Raw genomic sequence first — 16,550 nt, forward strand, 5'->3', positions numbered from 1 at the left:
TTCTGAGCGCACAGCTGATACACTTACTTCTAATACATCTTTCATCTAGCTGTTATTGCCAGCTGTTTAACATGCTCACACAGAGCCAATGTTGTGCTATCTCTAGTTTTAATAACATGTTCTTTGTAAAAAAACTGGCAAGGTATCAACATCTGATACTGTACATCAGGGATTTTTCTTTTTCTTTTCAGGGATATGACAAGACAAATCTGATAACTTTACAACAAAACAAGTTTTAGAAATGTTTTCTCTCTCAAAAATAGACTTGCACTGACAACAATGAATTTCCTTGTGAAAATATCTTCTAATATTCCTACACTTAAAAATAAATGTTCTTTATGACATTGATGTTCCCATTAACATGGGATCCTTCCACGGCACAAGAGTGGGAAAAGGTTCTTTAGATTTTGTTCTTAACACAAAGAAATAAATGGTTCTATTTAGAAACGTTTCTTCTGTGGCACCTCTGCAAAAAAAACATTTCGGAAGGTCTAATTTTAAGAGTGTGTCATAAATATCAGTCTATGAATATAGTGGACAGTCCTTATAGAGTGAGGGAAAATCTGTGAAGAGCTCATCCACTCTTAATCAATACAGGTGGTCCGTTTTGAAGCATGCACGCTTTTGCTCTTAACTAAAGGCTATGTAGGGCTTTTAAAAGCATTGATTTGGAGCCGATCGATGGGGTCTGAGGGACTGTTTTCCTGCAGGGAGAAGATACTAACAGAGGCCGTTGATGAACCCAACTCTTCTGGAGTTAAACCATGATTGGCATTTATTAAATGTTTTACTTTTTTGGGGGGGTGCATTGATAAATGTTCATTTTTATTTAAACTCGTTCCAAATCATTATGTCTCATTGAGTGATTCTCAACTGGTGGGTCGTGGCCCAATAATGGGTCGCAGGTCAGATCTGTTCTCAAACAGCAGGGGAAAATATGCTAATGTGAATTTAAATGCAACTTAACCATAATCGTGCATAGGATAGGAATGATTCTCATATTTTCATGTGTGCACTTTCCAATCAAATCAGCAATTTGTGGCAAATTCATCCGTCATTTGGTTGAAGCATATACTGTAGTCCAATTATGCAGATGGGAACAGCAACCATGAACAAAAAATAAATATGGTAAAATATTAAATTTAAGTCATTTGCAATCATTATGAACAGGTTTGTGTTGAGCACAATGCGTTTTATGTGATTATTCGGCGTTGAAGGCGGGAAACCCTCGAAATTCAAAAGATAAACAACTTCAAAATGTATTCATTTCTAAAAGAACCTATGTCATGTAAGTAATTCTGCATATTGCTGGGTGGATGCAGTTTATGGTTATTTGATTTTAAGGACATTTTTTTGTATAACATACAATATTATATATCTGAGTGCTAAAGCAACACCACTGAGAAGCACTAAACAGCGTGATTCCCATTTAAGGGTGAATTATTCTTGCCGTTATCATTCATTCTCCTAACAAGCACGCCCTCCTCCACTGTATGATTGTATTACACACTGACAGTCCTCCAGGCCTTTGGCAAATAGATTTCATTTAGGGTTGAAAATGGCCAGTTACGCTGATGGCTCAATTGACTTAATAATAGATGGGAGGTAGTCTCTAAAATAATATTGACTCAAGCAGTCCCGCACGCTGAGGAGGCTCAGAGAGGAGGCGTTTTAAACAGACAGCTGCTCCAGCCTCGGGGCTCGTCTTTAATTGAAAGCATCATTAGGAGCCTCGGAGTCCCTGAGCAACTGCAGTCCTCGCGCGCAAATAACGCCACAAACCACACACGCGCCCGCGTCGACGCGTGCCACAGTCAATGAGAGCCTCGCGCGCTGACGGATGATTGGCTAATTAAGACATGCCATCTCACATTGTCTTTGTGTGTTTGGTTATTTACATCAAAGACTGTGAATAATTTAGTACACCTGGAGACAGGAAACGATCCGCCCTGTTAGTAATGGGCAGAAAGAATACCAGTTCAGATTGTTTTGTGTGTGTGAAGTGAATTGAATTGAGCATTATGCCTTGTGAATAAAAGTAGCATGTTAATAATTGATTTATAGTTTGTCTACAATATAATGAAAGCATGTAAGGGTTTAAAGCATGTAAACCCTAATGCTCAAAATAATTAATTGGCTTGAGTATAGGCTAAATTTAAATCATGTGGTTCGGTTCGAATGCAATGATTGGACGAATATTTTATGGTCCTATGCCTTCCACAGATGATATATATATATATATATAAACAAATATAAATACATTTAAACCACTTAAGTTAGTGATTGTTATCAGGATATGAAGAGACTTTCAAGCAGCATAACAGAAAAAAATGTCTGGAACAAATCGTCTACCCTGCATTTAAATGTATACAAATTCACTTACTCAAATACTTCAAGATAAGAGCAATTAAAATGTATGAGAACAAAATTAAATTCTGCCAGTTCTGCTTACTTAACCTTTGAATTTCCTAACTTAAAAAAGATATATTTAACTGATTACCTCAAACGTTTTGACTTTTGCCAACTTATTTGGGTTTACAGTGAATATGGTGTTGAAATTTTATGATATGATGATGTCTGGAGGATAGAATTCACAAAAATCATTCTAGTTAATGCACTTTTGAACAGGGTGTGGACAAAAACCACTAGAGAAACCAAGCAAATCTAAATCTTAGTGATGATAGGCTACTCAGAGAAATTTTGACATGATCCCAATGTGAGACAAATAGCCCAGTCTTCTCCGCTCATAATCAGTTCATATGTACTTTTCTGTCTGATTGCATTATTTCGTGTAGGTATATTCTTTAAACAGCACTGAGCTGAAATCACATTAATATAAAGTGCACGAAAAGTGCATCCGAGATGAGATTAGCGCGCATCTTTACACCGCGAGGAACACACGAAGCATTTGCTGCAACACACTGACTTTGTAAACTAATGCATTCATCTCATCTGTTAGAGCATTTAGTTAAGCTGAAGGAAAGAGAATGTTATCCGGGAAGCCGGAACAAAGTTTGAAAGGCAGCGCTCGCAGGTTTAATATCGCTATATCACAAGCACTCCCGCATTACATCTGTAAAGCAACGCATTCAGCAAGAACAATTGACAGAGTGCCTCTGTATTCACAAGGGTTGAGTTATCATATTAAAAATACATTTATTCTAAGTCAATTTTTGAGATTGTTTGGCAGTGCTGGAAACAATAACATCATGGAGGACTCCATATTCCTGCCAGCACCCTGGGGTAGCACTATATTTCTTTTTGATGTGATTAAAACACAATGATGAATATGGTTTGCTTTGTAGTTGAATAATGTCTGAGAAAGCGAGACTGCGCTAGTGAATGGATTCCTTCATCTCAAATGGAAAGACACAAATATATGATTACATTTTTATCTATTCTGAGAGCGCTTTAGGTGATTTACAGTAAATAGTGCGGATGAAAGTTTTACATATATTTGAGGTTGCAGGTATTACCAGCAGCGGCTCATCCATTTTAATATTAGCCGAGCTGTTTTTATTATAGCGATTTTTCTTTTTTACTTATAGGCAATAGATGGATGAATTATTATTGAATGGAGGCAGCCTTTTCCAAACATCTCGATTCAAGTTATAGTCACCTAGGGAGACTACTTAGCAAACAAACCAGGCAGGAAACTGCAATGAATTAATAATCACAAAGCGTATGAGAGCCGTCAGAGAGATGTTACCCGGCTTGTGACGACTTTGCCAGATACCGCATTGGTGAAAACATAGGAAGTGCAGAAAGGAGCCCTGTCACCGTACGAACCTCTGGCAACCTCAAAGACTGGCTTTGCTTCGAGAGAAAGGTCTCCTAAAAAACTGAATAAAGGAATCAGATTTGTCAAGTTCTATACAATATTTGTGACAATTTGTCATGCATTTGTCACAGATATTTTATTTTGTATTTTTTTATCCTAGTTTTGTTTTCATGGACTTTTAGTTTGTATTCATTGGTTTCCTGCTCTCCTTTGTCTAGTTTCCTGCCACTTATTAGTTGACACGGAGAGTTATTTATTCAGCACAGGTGTTTACATTCAGAGTGGCTTTCAGTGAATAAAATACAAAAATAAAACGAGGAAAATGATGGAAGAGTTTTTACTGTAGTAGTAGTTTTTGCCGCATAGGGTGTTTTGCCTCATTTTAGCTCATTGCTACGCTTGTTGCTTACTGGTCTGACTTAAAAATAGCTCTCTATGGCATTTATATTTCTATGATATGATCTTTTTTCTTCAATAACTTAATTTCTAGAGATGCACCAATATTTAGTCACCTGAAAAATAGAAAGCCATTTTAGCCAAAATCATTGACCGGAACCGTTAGCGCTTCTCCAATGACGAGTTTTGACTATGAGTGTCTACTTCATGTACACAATGTCGATAAGCTACAATAGGTAAATATGTCAGCAGTGTGGACACACTTCACCGTGACCCAACATGATGCTATCCGCTTGTTAATATGTGACATGACGAATACTGTTTCAAGTGAGAATACGGTTTCAACAGTTGTTTATAAGCACTATTCATTCATAGCACACCTTTAGGCTAACCTTATAAAGCACTGTGTCCCGGACACCAATATTTTAACGATTCATTTTAATATTTTAACGATTTATTAAAGTTGAAGCACTGTTTAGCCAACTGAGATTTCACTATGGAGATATCCTAATCATGATTTTTGGGGAACGTTAGAGTAATGTTACGATAACGTTAGGAGAATGTTAGACTAACGTTAGAATAATGTTAGAATAACGTTCTACAAACCAAAAACTAATGTTCTGTTATAAGAGAACTTTCCTGCATGGCTAACCAAAAACAAACCTTAAAAAATAAGTTTCTGGGAACCAAAAACGAACGTTCTGGAAATCAAAAATTGTTTGCAGGGTAAGCACTGCATGTTGTTCGCTTTTGCTTTTTCTACCATCGGATTGAATCGTTCTAAGAACGCTAAAGAATAGTTCCAGTTATATTTACACTTGAGCTTAGTTCAGCACAGCACACACAAACCGCTCTCGGCCTGGTATTCTCAGCATGGTTGGCTAACCGTGTTGAACCGTTCTGGTAATGTGTGTAGTGACGTCTCCACTCAGGATTGTTGCCTGGCTACCAGTTTCTTTGTAGCTGGTCAAGTGCGCTAACTGAGCAAAGTAAACACAAGTTAATAATAAATCTGTCCAGGCAAAATATCGAGAGGCAGTTCGTTGGCAGTACTATGACTGGTTTATTAACCCTGAACATCAGGGCTTTTATGACGTATAATTTGTGACGGAACTTGTCGAACATCCAAAACAATTCTGTATGCTGGGCCAAATTTGCTCGCTGTATGTGTGGACATATGATGGAGCTGAGTGACAACTCGGGAAGAGCATATAAAATGTGTAAAGGAGACAAAACAGCACCAGGAATTTGTTTGGAAGCGGTTCGAGGCCGATCTTTTCCACTGCCTCGGTCCGCTTGTTCGGTGGCACCAGGGTTCAGATGGCAGAGCTCACACTTATTCAAATGAACCGCACTACCAGAGCAATCGCACAAAAGTTTGTTTTAATCGAACCAAGCTAAGTATGAACAATTTCGGTTTTGGGGTTTCATAAAAAACAAAAATAAAAGCCTCTAGTTTGTAATTGCTCCACATATAATTCGAAAGCATTGTGCATCACAGTTGTCTTCTCTGCTTGTGTGTATAGGGTAATATTTCCGCCTGTTGGCTGTTGTTAGCTGTAGGCGTCTGTGGTCATGTCTGTGAGTATCTCCTGCTGCGAGAAGCTCGAGGACCAACAGCTGTCAGGATCTGTTCTTTGCCAGCCAACCCTCTCAGAGTCATTATTCACCCCAATAATCCATCTCAACTGCCCCTAATCTGTACCAACTGCATCCTAGTGTTCTGATGTCTTACCTCCAGCAATCCACACACTGAACGTGGATTCAATCTGCAGTGAACGTTTTCTGTGTTGGTTGGCAACATCACATCACAAACATACACCATTATTACAGACATACCCCCTACGATGCCTCCCCTCTCCCCCCACAATCCATCTCTCTCCGGGATCTGGCAGTGACATATGTTATCACACCACTGTTTTTCCAGTAACCCGCGAGTCGCTCCTCTCATACACCCTTGCCCTGCAGTCACTGAGAAGAACAACATGCACTATAAATCACACATAATATAGATAGAACGTCATATATACACACGTGTGATGTGTGAAAATTCTTAGTGAAACCCCACAAATATATTTTTGAATGTATCATGGTCTTAATAAAATTAACATCATTGGACAAAAAAAAAAAAAAAAAATATATATATATATATATATATTGTGTTCCCCAGAAGAAAGAAAGCCATAAAGTGTTGGAAAGACATAAGGGTGAGTAATTAATGACTGAATTATTAAAAGGGAATTTTCAGCTGAATTATTAAAGGGGACCTATAATGCAAAACTGCCTTTTAAATTGTTTTTGAACATATTTATGTGTCTGCAGTGTGTGCACACAACCACCCTGTAGGGGTAAAAATATATCCACTCTGTTTATTATTTTCCCCCATAAATGTGAAACTTGTCTCAATATGAGCCGTTCAGGAATGTGCTCCAATGTGTCACATTAGGCCCCTCCCACGACTGCAGACAGAACCTACCTCATTAGCTTAGCTCCGCCCCTGAGTGAGCTGTACAGTCCGCCTTGTTTATCTCCTCATCAGAGCATTTAACAGCAGCATTCAAGAAATGTATTCTTATCAAAGCTACTAAAATTATTCAGTCAAGAGCAGTGAGTGACTTTTCGTTTTTCTTTTGTTGTTTGATTCACATTTACAGCATATAGAGCAATAGATACTGTATATTATGCTGCATTCACTTTAATACACAGATGTAATATACTGTACACATGCAATTTCTTTACTTGCTGTTTACGTTTACACAGACATTACCGACTTATGTTTATGTGAACGCTGTGTGTTTTTGACATAACCTTGTGTGTATTTGACAGTTTAAGCAATACAGAAATTAGAGACTTATATTACATCTTGTAAAAAAGGGGATAATAGGTTCCCTTAAAAGTTTTCTGAAATGACATGACAAAATGTAGACTTTTTTAGGGAGTTTACCACCTACTTGAGCTGCAACTGATCATAATCTATATATTTGGCCTCCTATTGATTCCATCCGAACTGTGAGTGGACACCTGCCACTGGCCGGACAGGTCACAGCTCTTACCTTTTATTCCACTTTCACATCTACCGTTTTTTTTAATTTTTTTTATGTATTATTATTTAAAGTGACAGCGAGAGCGTGTGGGTGTTACCTAGTAACAGTTCCCTCGACTCCTGGTATTTACATCTAAAAAGTGAATCCTTGATGAGACGAGGAATATCAAAGACAACCAAAGAAGTGTGGAGTTTTTAATAATGTACCACCTGTTCTAAGCAGAGGCGTCAGAATGTCATGGGAGTTTTTAAAGCGTATAAATTCAGAATGAGGCAAGGTAGACATCTATAATCATGAATATGTGGCATTACTGTCCAAACCATCATGATTTTAGGGGGAGAAACTTTTAAGTGTGCTAGTATATCCAGGGAAACACTTCTAGTCAGTCTGAAAGGCAGTCCTTTGAGAAATAAAAATGATAGGTCACGGTTTATGTATGCCTCTACGTCTTTTCAATTTGAGGCCCTCTTTTGTGTATTGTGTGTTGTACCTTCTAACCCCTGGCATTTTGAGCGTCTAGCTGTGCCATGTTGCTAGTCTGTCGATGGGGTGGTGAATATACCACCCTCTTCTACTGAAGATCACACAGCAGGTACGAAGTGCCATGGGCGGCATTGAGGGGGTCCACTATAAGGTACATGACATTTGTGGTTTTTGCTACACGCTGATGCTGGCGTCCCTGCTGATAGCTGTGCCTTTTACTGAACAGTATACATAAAAGCATTTGAAAAATAAGATAAAGAGAGAAATGGAAATAAGCATCTAACAGAAATACATTTAAGAATGGGGATTAATCACCAAGCCTGACAACAAATAGTCTTTTGTGTCTACGTCACATGTCGCCAACTGGAAATGTCCTATGAAGCGATGACCAACGCTATGCCTCTCTGGGCTCAATTAGTTTTGTCTGATGGGTTGATCTGTCCGGCAGATCAGATGCTAATAGACCTGAGCAGACAAGCCCAGACCCGGCACAGGTGTTACTTAGCATGGGGTCTGTCATCTACATCAAAAGGACACCTTTGACACTCCACATAACTTACAGATCCTTCTGCTGCCACCAGAAAGGAAGAACAAAAGAATAGGCTTGAAAGAGGAATCAATAGGCATATGGCAATTAATAAAACATTTTCCCACTGAATTCACTACAGAGGGGATTTCTTTGTTCTATTTCCACAAAAGAAGGAGACTCGACAGAGCAGATCACTAGATGTTGTTTAAAATATCGCTCTTCGGTCAAATTCTTGTAGCTGCCAAAAGGAGTGGACATGGACTTTCTTGTGCCTTGAGTATACAGATTGTAACAATATTTCCCAAGAAGATTCTCTGTGAATATAGCATCACTTAACCGATCAGCGAATGCAGGTGGCTCCTGCTTTGGAGAGCATAATGAGCATTGCATTACACTAATGAATGGTGTACTGGGTATAAATCAAGTGTAAAGATTCAGACACTCCTGTAGGATTAAGAGTCGCAGAGACATTGAATCACAATGATCCGAGGGACAAAGCAGGGTCACAATGATAGGAATAGCCAGGGCAGTTATACTGTATGTGTGACCATTGAGGGTCATACACTAACAAAACTATTTGAGAAATTTGGGGAAGGTGACCTCTGGCATTATGGTGGGATTACAAACCCCTAACCTCCACCTCATGGCTTATAAATGTGGTCCAGCAGAAGGGCAATACAAGGGATTACAGTGGAGATCCAATATTTTGGATGATATCTAAACCTCTCAGGAACACTGAGGACCGTAGCCCTTCGAGTCCACTAGGTGTATCATCTAACATTGTCTGAGATCTAGGATATCCTTGAGTAAATAAGGGTTACATGGGTAAGTCTCTATAGAGGTCTACAAAACAAGTCTCCACAAGCAGATGGAGCCACAGGTTTCAGAAGGAGACGTTCATCAACCAATGCAGGAGATGTGACCAATGAAACACGATTCATTTGGAAGTTATAAGGACCTGTATACCTTGACAAAAATCAATGTGATTTTCTTGTGACAAATGTTGCTTTTTTAATTTTTATTAAACTTACACACATTCAAGTGTTGATAAAAAAAGAATGCATGAATGTATGTTTGTTTGATTCAAAGCAGAGGCTCTGTTCTTTCTATTGATCTATTGTATGTTCACATACAGTGATCATCCAGCAAAACATTTGCTACGTTTTTTGTATGAAATAGGCCATGCTGGTCAATTGCGTGATAAACCTTTTCAGATAAACCCACCGCTGAACGGCATATAAAAGATACAATCTTAAAATGAGCATGTTGGTCAGACAATTATGTGAAAAAAGGGTCTAAGTGAGTGTTTCTTGTCTGTAATAAACTTAAGGTGGACTGAACCGAATTCTGTCTGGCTCTTGCGTGACATAAATTGACAGAAAAGTAATTTCTTGAGAGTCAAACTGGAATGGAGTAATGTTTAGGGATAATCAAAATATAAAACTGTTTATACTGTTGTACTAGTTCAATCATATAACTTTGTCAGACCTGTCAAAACCAAGTTAACATTCAAGAGCAATTAAACAGCTACTTGTAATTCATATGCCACTCAACCCTTATACAAGTACACAAGCACATACACACATCACCACGCTGTCCTCTTATCCAAAGAGAGTCTTGACTGTGGGGAAACAGCTTAGGATAAAGTTAATCATGCATATAATTGGGTTTTGACTCTTGTGTCTGCAGGGGCCTGACCTGCCGGTATCAGGATGAGCAGCCCATCACCTGAGTGATTAACACATGTAAATGAACACAGCCCATAATTATAAGCCACGTTTACCTCCTCTCGAGATGATGAGTTTGGACTCTCTGCAGATAGACATAACTCACGGATACATATCGAAGCGGAGTTTGAAGAAGAAGAGGGATTAATTTAGGGCATGCCCTCGGCGAGAGAAAGCTCACAATAGCGTAACACATAAAACTTACAAAACAATGTGGGAAAATGTCAAGGCCAAGTATCTCTGAGGAAGAGAAACCCGCGTGTGCTTTTTGGACAAGGCCACTCTGTCGTAGCTTTCATATTCGAACGCAAGCCTCACAAACAGTTTAATTATGAATCACAAGCTTGAGCCATACAGGACCATGACAAGTTCAGGCGCCCAACACAATGCCTACTGCATAATTAAAGACTGCAATAGCTGGTGAGAGCTTCCAAAACATGAATTTACGGACTGTGAGGTGGCCCTCGTGTGTGTGTGTTTTCCATTAAAATAATGTTTTTGTGCCTCCCCAGGGAATAATTAAGAATGAGTCAGGATGGTCAACTAGGCAATCAATTGGGTTGACAAGTTTATCTAGATAATTTCTTGGCGATGCTTTAAAGGGGATGGCAACCTCTCGAAGAAGCTTGGCATATACTTAAAGCATGCTGTGTTTAACTGACAGTCTGCATGGTATAAATCTCCCTCTGAGACCCATCTCCTTTACTGCTAACTATAGCCAATGCACCACTATTGTAACTAATAGGTCTACTAAGAGTTTTCCAGCATTTTACACTATGAGCAAGATGTGGCAAGTTAAAAATGGTTTTAAAAAATACATTCTTGCCGTTTAGATGCATCTGATCAGCGTCTGGCGGACATGACCATTAACCAGTCCGACAGGGTTTCCTTGCAGGTGAAATGTATCATTTTACTGTCGCCATCAGCACTCAACAGAATTGTAATTTGTATGTTCTTATGGCCCAGCCATAACATTGGCTCAAGCAATGTCCTGACACAATAGAGCTGTTTACTGGTCTGGGCTGAGTTTAAGCCTGAGTAGATTGTAGAACGATTAGCAACAATGATCTCTATGATCAACTTAGCTCACAATGCTTTTGAGAAATGCAGCCCTGGACGCTTTTAACCTCAAAAATGCTATAAATACATACTGCAACAAAAACTTTTTCCAATGCACAAAAAGAAGACCATAACAACGGTTACAAACCGAGATAGGGTTTCTTGAATACACGCACAAAGAGAGTTCGTCTTGTGGTAATTGCCAACAGCATTGCCACAGCCTTTATGAGATGCTAATCCAGCCACCCTCTTGTCAGGGACAGAGCTTGAGCAGCGGCAAAAGCAGTTTGTTGTCCTGTTCCCGTCTGGCAAGCTTGACATTTCCCCCTTCTGCTTTTGTCCCCTGGCTCCTCTGGCCCTCCTCGAGGGGTCTATTTAGTGTGAGTCTCTCTCGGCACTCTTGGATAATCTCATCAGAGAGTGGGATGCTGGGGGTGTATGTAAATCCACATCTGTTAGGTCCTCTGCAGGGAGAGAAAGCCGCTGGAATGCTCATTGAACCTGGTCTCGCAACCCACTTCCATATGAGTGGGGACCATGACCTCAGTTGGGATGCAAACACAAGAGTACATGCTGCACCTGTCTTCTGAGACAGTACAAATTATAGAGCGTCTGATGGGTACCATATTGAAGTCTTCTAGCTGAGATCACCATGGATGTGCTTTAAGGGATAGTTCACTCCAACATTCTGTCATCATTTCCTCAACCACATGTTACAAAAATCACATGATCAGATTATTTTCTGTGGAACACAAAAGAAGAGATCTGAATCATCATTGAGCGTTTTCTTTCTTTGTCCATACAATTATAGTTAATAGAGTCCAAAAGTATCAAGCTCCAATCCATACAACGTACAAAAGTGATACGATCGCTTAGAAGAAACTTTGATCAGCTCATGTATACTAATGTCAAAACCCAATATGGTTTCATTTAAAAGTACATTCTAACTACTGGAGCAAACAGGATGTTAATTGCACCAATGCTAACAAATATTTTGTCCCATAAAATTGTTATATTTGCTCACACAGTATTTTTTCATCCGGAAGGTTTTGGGCCTAACTTGTATATTTCAGTTACAGTATTAAAGAAGGCCTTTAATGTTTTTCTACATTTCCAACTTTCAAGTTGCTGTTTGAGCTTGAAAAAGGTCTTCACAGGTCAAAGTTACAAAGCACAGTCTTTCTTTATTGTAGTTTTGAGCTTTCTTCCGGGAAGAAACAAGTCACAATATTCCTAATTCAAATAGTTTACGCCTAAGAGAAACGCAAAATAAAGGGACGGGGCCTGGTTGAGTTGAGTTAGTAGTGTGTTGTCCCCATGTCCAAGGCCCTGTTTACACCTGGTATTAAGATGTGTTTTGGTCGATCGGATCACAAGTAGACGAGGGACCAGCCAAACACTGTGAGTGTGTGTTAGAAATCAGGAATGGAGATAGAACATTGTGCTTGGTATGTTTTCATCTTCAAAACAAACTTGGGTCTTCAGCCAATAAAGTTTAAATCCTGTCTGGCTAGTGCACTTCCCATAATGTATACACATGAGGTCAGTAGGCGGAGAGAAGACGGTCTTATGTGGCTGTTTGAACACATTCGACCACATCAATTCGGTCGAATGCATTTTCAACTACCTCTGGAAGTGGTAGAAATTGGACAAGCTCAAAACACCCCGTTTACCTCGTCCACTTGTGATCCGATCAAACCAAAACGCATCTTAATACCAGTGTAAACAGGGCTCAAGAGATGCTGGTTTTTCCACCCTGACCCTGGATCTAATGCAGTGATGGTAATGGGCTTTACATTTCCAAAACACGCTCAAAGCGGTTGACCAATCACAACACACCGGTCCAGCAAACCAATCAGAGCACATTGTGCTTTTTGAGAAGAAGGCGCTTCATAGAGACAGAGAAGAGAGACAACAATGTCAAAAATTTGGAAACATAAGGTGTTTTTTGAACATTCAAGCAAGCTAGTAGACCCAAAAACAAAATCAAGACTTTGTCAAATGGCATAATAGTTCCGCTTTAAGAGATGAGCACAAGCGTGTGACTTAAAGTTTACAATTCCAGGCTTAAAAGAAGTCTCTCTTTCACATTCATATCACTTTTATTTAAATAAATGTACTGTTAGTCTATGGTTATCAGTCTACAGTAGCCTACTAAGCAAACACTCAACACTCTAGATTAAAACATTAAACTGCAATTTACATTTCAGAAAGGAGTGGCAGAGGGACTACATCTCCTTTGACTTCCTTCTTTCCTCAAACATGAAATAATGATTTTCTGCCAGTCTAATTACAGAGGCAACATCTGATCTGTGCTGCATCCGAGGGGGATTAACTGAAGCTCAGGCATTAGAGCTCATTACCAGCGCCACTGCAGAAATATTACATCTTGTAATTGGATGGAGAGATTTATATACTGATCAGTGGGGTTTCTCTAATAATATTGTGATTAGAGGCTTAGTTTGGACTGGGGGTTATCAGTCAGAGTAGGAGATTTTAACAGGATGGGAAAAGGAGGATTTTATTAACCTTTGACCCACAGTGAGGATGCTCACATCCAGTCAATATAAGGAAAAATAGATAATCGGCCAAGTTTACCCAAATTGAATTGAATTGAATTGAATTGAATTGAATGAGTTAGCTCATGTCTACATTCATGATGATTTTGTTCCCTTTTATTGGTTTTGTTCCTAATTAAGTCAAATATGAACAATTAACAATTCTGAAGCAATTTCTGTCATTTTGCCAACTTCCGCTTCACTAAGTTCAACAGGCCCTCTATCCAGAACTCTATCCTGCAAAGACATGTCAGCAAACCCAAACACACAAAATGACTGACAGTTAAGAGAGCGTTTGTAATTGGATATTCAGGTTGCATAAACTGCTAAGACTAGTCTTATACATTTTTCTTTAAGACTGTTCATAACTTAAATAAAAACGTAGATTGATCAAATTTGATACTGAAAAGTAAGACTGATTACCCCTAACTAACTGCTAGTTGTTCTTAAGACATTCTTAATATAATGTTCAGGCAACTGTTTGGTAAAGTCACATGATAACTTCCTCTTCCTCTTAGGGTAACGATTTGCTTAAAACGGAGAAGTTTTCCCTTTGAGTTTTCCATGAACAGACAACACACCCATTGTCAAAATGATCCCCATTCACACGGATCCATGAAAATGACTAAAAACGCTGTATTACATGGAGACGTTAAAAAAAAACCGAACGAACGGCCAAAACGCATAAAAAGTTATACGTTTTTAGTTGAAAATGGTGCCGGGGCTCTAAATTGTAGCTTTCAAATATGCTGGGTTGAGATTGGTCACATGACATGCAAGGTCATGTGATGTTTGCTGACAGTGATGTCAAACCAGTGCTTTTCAATCCCAAAGATTGATCAAATTTTGCAAACATAAAGGACATATCAGATTTCTAAATAAACTGCAAGGTGGTGGGAACAAAGACAGATCAGTAGGCTACCAGCATGTGAGACTGCTGTGGTCTTTTTACACCCCTTTTTGAGCACGAAAATGGCGGGAGAGCCATACAGACAGGAATAATGAAATGAGTAGGCTAATTTTGACCTTATGGGCCTTCCATCCACTGTCTTTTATTGGAAAATAGATGCTTAAACATCATGTTTCACATTAGAAAGAAAATAGTAATGGCTGGAATGACATGAATAAATCATGACATTTCGTTTTTGGGCGAACAAGCAGGTTTTTTCCGTTTGACAATATATTGCCTTAAAACGTCAATCATTTCTGAACTCTCATGTGTCGCTTGATCTACAAAATGATGTTAACTGACTTCTTAAAACTTTGAAAACCCAAGAAGAAGAAGAAAAAGCAGCCTCTCAAAGTTATTCTTTCAGCACTAAAAAGGTTAAATTGAGTTAATGGAAGCATTCAAAGTTGCGAGCTGGTACTTCACATGGCGCGAAATCAAAGTTGCTATTGATTCACGTCCCATCCGCACTGCGCGGGAAAAGCGACAGAAAAGCCGCGAAAATCAGAGAGAAAAAGCTGACATGATTTAGTGACGGCTCTCGATAGTCCCCGTGAGAAGCGCTGAAGAGACACATCAAACCGGCTTGAAGAGCAGTCTCCGAGCTGAGAGGGTGACAGCAGAGCCGCTATTGATTTCTGCCGGTGTAAAAGCACTCAGGGGAAACATTTCAACCCGCCAACGAGCTCAAACATCATAAGCGTTATGACAGATGCGTCTGACGTCACGCAAACATGCGTTTTTCAGCAGTCGCCATCTGATCTGAACTCATGACAGAAGAATTAAATAGAGTTAAACACAGAGCATTGTCTTTTTTTCATTTAAATATGCACTGCTTCATGAACACAATTCCAACACAATTAAAATACACTTTCCCCTTAAATAGCCTCCTCCAGTGAGAATTTATAAGGGTTTATTCTGTGCATAAATAAACATATATTTAACATGCCTTGATTTTATCTGACAATATGACTCAAAGTTGTTGAAATGGAACCTTATTTTATCAAAAAATAAAAGCATAAAATTATAAAATTATAAATTAGGGGGGAAAAATAATACAAAATAAAATTTGATAAAAAAAAATATTGATTTTATCAAGTCGTTTAGTCATTTTCCTATTATCACATGTATTTATCTATTCATTCATTCATGCATCTATTCATTTTTAATTTCTGCAGGTTTGGTCCTCCATAATGAAATGGATATCAAAATTTACACACAACAAAAAACAAACAAAACATTTCAAACTGTTAACGCATTAAAAACGACAAATAGCCTATTTATTTAACGCATTGTGCAAATGTATAGCATTTAAAGCACAACTGACCACTATCTCCCCTATTTGAAAGATTATGGACTATGAAATCTAATATGTGTTGCTGAAGGTGAGACTCAGCACAGTATGCCTCTACATAGATTTATCTGAGATAGAGAAAATACTATTTTTGTGTTGATATAGGCCTACTAAATATAAAAAATGTGCGTATGAAAGGTTGCTGCTTACACCTCTAAACACTAGCTGGGACGAGCTGCCTTAAATGAGTGAACTATTCCACATCAAATCCTCATTATTTACTCACTTTCATGTCGTTCCAAACCCACATGACTTTCTATGGGAATCGTCCCACAGTCCAGGAGTCTCTAGAGCGATGATCCTGAAGTCCTCCTTTATGAGCAGAGCCGACGGCAGCTAAAGCGTTAATCAATGCACTCTTCATTAGAGACTGAGGTAGTCAATACGTGAATAGAGCTCAACACTTAATCAAATCAATTGATCATTGCAATTAGGCGTGCTCTTAATTGCTTTTGAATTCACTCCCAGATTATCAAATGAAGTAAAAGAACATTAGTATGAAGGCGGCAGATATTCTGGCCCGTGTCCAGCAAACATTTGTTTCAAATCCAGTCATATTTTGATCGCCGGTGGATCTGTGGCGCCCTCTACTGTCAACCAACACACAGTGCTTACACACTGCTCTTCACTTGGAAAAAATGGCAAAAGATGATAAATATAATTTAAAATC

The sequence above is a fragment of the Rutilus rutilus genome, assembly GCF_951802725.1.
Source record: "Rutilus rutilus genome assembly, chromosome: 23".
Classification (NCBI taxonomy): Eukaryota; Metazoa; Chordata; class Actinopteri; order Cypriniformes; family Leuciscidae; genus Rutilus; species Rutilus rutilus.